We start from the raw sequence: 5,595 nt of genomic DNA on the forward strand, positions 1-5,595 counted from the left end.
AGTCTCCCCTTGGCATGACTGGAGAGGGTGAGGTGCCGGTCAAGAGTTACGCCGAGGTAGAGGATGGTGTTGGAGATATTCCGACCCTCGCCATCTAAGACGAACCGCTGGGGTAGTCTGCTGTTGATAATTTAAAGTATCTAGTGAAAAACTTATTTGAGGTTTTGGTGTGTCCATTCTGTGAGAACTCTGCTTAAATATTTGGAGGTGATGGGCCTCCACGTGATGATTAAATAATAGATGAACAAATAATAACTAAAGAAAAAAGATAATAGATTTTAGGAGGGTAGTCCGAGTAGCGGTTAATAAAGGTATCAAAATAGTTTTCTTTTACTATTTCATTGACCGCCATTGACCTTCATTGACTTCATTGACCTACCTTTATACCTTCATTGACTTCATTGACCGCCACCCACACCACATTCCTACGGTCAACTATCTTCTTCCAATAGGAAAGATAATAATTAAAAGATAGAAATCGAAAAACGAGTTTAGTAGATGTACGAAGTGCCCAAGATTCATGAAAATGTGTCAAATCATTTCCAAATGACAAGTTTTGAAAACCAATTGTTTTACAAGTTTTATATAAGCTGTGTTTGAAGCAATGCAATGCAGTAGGGCAACATAACTTTTTTCAGTTTTTCTCTGATATTTTTTATTTAATAGTTTGTTTTGCTATTCCTTAATGTCAATATCAAAATTTGAGTATCGAAAACCTATTTAATATAGAGTTGAACACTCAACCTAATACTATCATTTCATGATTTACAACACTGTTGCCTAACGATCCTCGGCGAATGTGACGCGTTTAGGGGTGAAAATAAAATAGAAAAACCAGAAACCCCAGCGAGATAGCGGTAAAAAGTAGTTTTGTAAATCCTCAGAGAATGTTGGGGGAAAACAAAAGACCAGGAAAATTGATTTCTGCTACCAGGAATTACTAACCAGACTTTTCATGAGAACTTGAACAAAGTATGTTAAATTAACAAAGTATAATGGACTTTCTGTTCAATGTTCAGGATTTTCCCGGGAAGATTATATGCTGTTCCGATTACTTCGACATCAAGAAGTTATTAACAGAATTAAGAATTTTCGGCACTTAGCTCAGAAAGTATACATTTTTTCATGGCTGGTATGTGCCAATCGACTTGTATATTTCTGAAGAATAAGAAAAAAATTTATTGATTATATTAATTGAATTTTTTTTTTAATTAAAAAAAAACATAACGAAGATTTCAGTTAAGTATGTCACCAATATTTTTTTAGAAAAAAGCAAATCATATTCTTTTTTGGTGTCGCTTGAAACCCTCAAAAATCATATGTCTAAGAAATTGTTTTTTTATTTATTTATTGATAGATATTACAATCTGCCACACAGTTTTGGGAAATAGATAATAGTGATGAATAATCACATTCTTACTAAAATACAATAAAATAACAATAAAAATAAAGACGTGAGGCGAAAATTTCATGCCAAAACAGTTTTTTTTTTTTAAATTCGTATTTAAAGGTTTCTCGACGTGCTTAAAACGTATATCAACTTTGATTCAATCCTGAAAAATCTAACGATTACCCAGCGAAGCTGTTACTATAGTTACCGCCTTGTCATTTCATCAATATATAAATTGATATAAAAGTTTCATTTGGTATTCAATTAGTGTATATGCATCCTCAAATATAGTAATAGGGAGGCATTGCCTGGTTTGTTATTCTCTGGATGTATATTTTAAGTTCCTGGAATAAATTTCATTGGTTTTATTTTTTTTGTCATTTTGATTTGTCGTTTGAAAATAAAATCTGCAGATGAAGTCGTTTTTGGAAACATGTGTGTCATGAAATATACTTATTTACATCGTCAAGTGAAAGTAGTGGACGGAATTAGATGAAATTGATATTGAATCCAACTTTCCTCTGAAATTTAGTTCAAAAACGTACGAGACATTTTCGAATTATATGTATGGCTGAGGAAATGTGGACGGAATGAAATCAAATCGATACTGGATCAAGTGTATACATAGATACACAATCTCTGAAAATTTCGTCATATTGGATTGTGCCTGTCTATTAAGATGCGTTGTAGTATTAATATAATTAAGTGGAGATGATGATCGGAGTGCAGTCAGAAAAAAACACAAATAAACAAAAAAAAATTTATTCCTGCCGACGTTTCAACCTGATTTTCAGGTCTTCATCAGGGCTATAAAACAAAAAGAGATAAAAACCATCATTCAGAGAAACATGATATTAACAAATTTGGAAATATACTTAATGACGAAGATAAAAAATTGATTATTAATTACCATGGGATTAGACTGTAACAGATTGATAACAATGAAAAATGAAATATAATAGTATTTAAACAAGAATATATATATATATACAAAGATATGTGAGCAGTGTCAAAAAAACTTAAACTTCTCGATGTGTGTAGGGCCATATGCGGGCCACTACCAACTTCGCACGAACTCAGACTTCCAGTTCATAGCTTCGATATTTGTGAGAATAACCAAATCTTCAATATCAAACCGAATACATTCTTCCCATTTTTTCCCCCGACCCAATCATTCGTTATCCAATAAGAATACGTATTACGTTTTGTTAGTTTATAGTTTATTTCAAAATAAATTTCGGCCACCATATTGTCTAGATAATCTTATACTTATCAAATTAGTTAACTCAAGTGGGCCGTTGCAGTACGCAATAAGGAAACTAGGAACAGGCCAACATAAGTGGCGTGATTGGATAATTGTATAGTAAAGTCAAGGAATCGAGCTACCATAGCACTTCAACCGGTGGGTGACCAATACTCAAACCATTGCCTACTAAAATTTTTATGGTACATAAAAAGAATAAATTCTATTTTATTTATTATTTATTAATAAATAAATGGAAAGGGGAAAAAATTCAATATATGAAAAATGCGTCCCTCTCCTTAAGGAAAAATTCCGCGAGACCTTCGGAGATAGAGAGTTCACCGTGAGAGGCCTCTGGTTTGGATCTAGCAGAACAATACCAGATAGAACAAGGAGCTTCTTAGAAGGCCAAGGTGTTAGCATCGGGGAAATTGCGATCTTAGCAGAAAATATTATTTTGGACTCCCTGGGGATCATACACCATCACCTACATGGGAATTAGCTTCATGGGAGATTATTCATAATTTAATTTATTTATTTTAATTTGTGGACCTGTCGATTTGTGTGTTTTAACTCATTTATTCATTAAATTATTTTATTTTATTAGTACTATTATTTATTTATTTTTTTAAACTTATTTATCCATTCAAGTGTTTAATCCTTGTAATCGGCCTTTTATTATATTTTCCTTTGAATCTATGTGTTAGTCTTGTTATCGTAGAATGTATTTATTTGTTTGTTTTTTGGTAAACTGATCTATTGCAGTGACTATTATTAATGGTCTGGTCTCACATTGCCGTCTAATAGTGAATTTGTTTAGCGGGCCACTGGAGAGGATCTAGAAGGGTGAATTCGGGAGAGTGAATTTGTTGATCGGGTGAATTAAAAATTGTGAAATGGTGAAATTGAAGGAACAGAAAAGGGGATGAAAAAAATGAATGAATTGAAATATTTGTATTTGGCGTATAGACTGAAATTGATTGAAGGAAACTGTAGGGGAAAAAAATTGTTTACTTTCTATTTTATTATACTATGTAATTATATGTAATTTATATATGTCCGATTACGGATTGATTAGTATGCTGTGTATGTAGCAACCTGATGTATTTGGGCAGCATAGATGAATAAAGTATTTCTCTCTGTAAAGAACTGAAAAAATCTATTCAAAACATTTCTGATGTTACGTCAGAGTCTTCAAGATGATTCTGAAACATTCAGCCTCAAACGATCCAATAACAGGATACAATCAGCCAATGGATCTAGATTGAAAATAGTGCTCTGGAAGAATTGGTACCAATCAGGCAAGAATTCGGTCCAGAAAAACACAAACAAAAATTATGGCGTTCTGCGCTTTGTCTTTAGCACTTTACTTAATTTGAGTTGTGTATCTGTTAACCCCATTTGAATATTTGTGTTTAAATACGAAATTACCTATTTTGTATAAGCGTGATGCTTCAACTTAAAATTATTATTTTATTAATTAAATTATTAAAATGATATTTCATAACAATAGGTGCTGTACGCGCATCACACATCTATCACTTAACAATTTACATACACTCAAAAACTCAGTGTTGATTAGTGAGGTCGTGTTGAAGTTTGTATTTTTGAAATAAAAAATTGAAGTTTAGGATTTCTTGGGGTAGGAATAACGAAAGTAATTTTTTATTAACAATACAACAGTTTTAACAAAATATAACGAAGTCGTAATAAAGTCGGAAAATATTGCAGGGCGGATTCGGCTTTGCCTCTTAGAATTGGATATTTATAATTATCTTGTTTTCTTCTTTGTTTATTTATAAAATTCTTTCTTATTATGTATTTATCTACTTGTTATTATTGCTTACTATAAGAACTGTTTATTTTTTTTAAATAAATAAAATTAAAGAAACTACAGATAAGTATTTTTTAAAATTCGTTATTTAAACTGTAAGACTGTTTCAATTAGGATATAAGACCAAGCTGATATTAAAGATCATTTAATTCTGCATTGAAATGGCAAGTTTAATCCATATCGTTTAAGTTGATTTCAAGAAAATCGAAATCGCCCGTTCCTGTCAGTTTAAATTTAAAATTTATTCATTGATAAGTAATATTAAAATCTGCCACAAACTTGGACAATGAGTGATATTACTAATTTAACACATTTCTACCAAAAACAAAAATTATATATAATACAAACAAAATTAAATGAATAAAATCTCTATAAGATAAAAACAGAAAAATAAAATAAATAAAATGAACATAATCGAATAATGTAAAATAAATTACATACAGTATTTACAATCTCGACTTGAGGATCTACGAGCCCACTCTATCCCCCATGTATGAGGGGTAGAACAGAGCGTATCGAGATCCCAGCGCAGCCCTCTCACCGCGTCACTGACAATGAGCCAGTGGAGGCTGAATAAATGCGCTAAAGCCGCAATCACTCTACATGAGCGGAGCATCTGGTTATAGCCTGAACTCCAGTTGTCGATTTTTATTTTACAAAAGGTCTCTTGGCCATTGCTGTTATAACCTTCGAGGTGGATTGTAAGGATGGGTGGAACTGGATAAGGATTTCCTGTCAGTTGATCTTATTGAAAAAGTTGCTGTCACAACTTAGGCTATATACCTGCCTTAAATGTGTAAATTAAGTTTCTCATGAATTTATGTTTTTGAGCTAGGCTGTTCATTAACACTCACAGACCATTCTATGAGAGGTTTTTTGTTTTGTGCATAGGTGATCACAAAACATGTATTTCCGCCTAAAACTCCAATTCGTAATTTGCACGAGCGCAATAATTTTTTACTACATATTTTACCTATATACATAAAGGTTAGTTAAAGTAAAAATTATTTGTGAAAAACTATGCGCAAAAATGTAAAGTCGTAGGAAACTGAAATTTTGTATTTTAGGCGGATATCCAGTAATATAAGTTCTAACAAGTTTTTCAATTGTTTTGAGGAAGTTAAAAAT

This window comes from Halyomorpha halys, unplaced genomic scaffold (assembly GCF_000696795.3).
Source record: "Halyomorpha halys isolate HHAL.00 unplaced genomic scaffold, Hhal_1.1 Scaffold35.1, whole genome shotgun sequence".
In the NCBI taxonomy this organism is placed as follows: domain Eukaryota; kingdom Metazoa; phylum Arthropoda; class Insecta; order Hemiptera; family Pentatomidae; genus Halyomorpha; species Halyomorpha halys.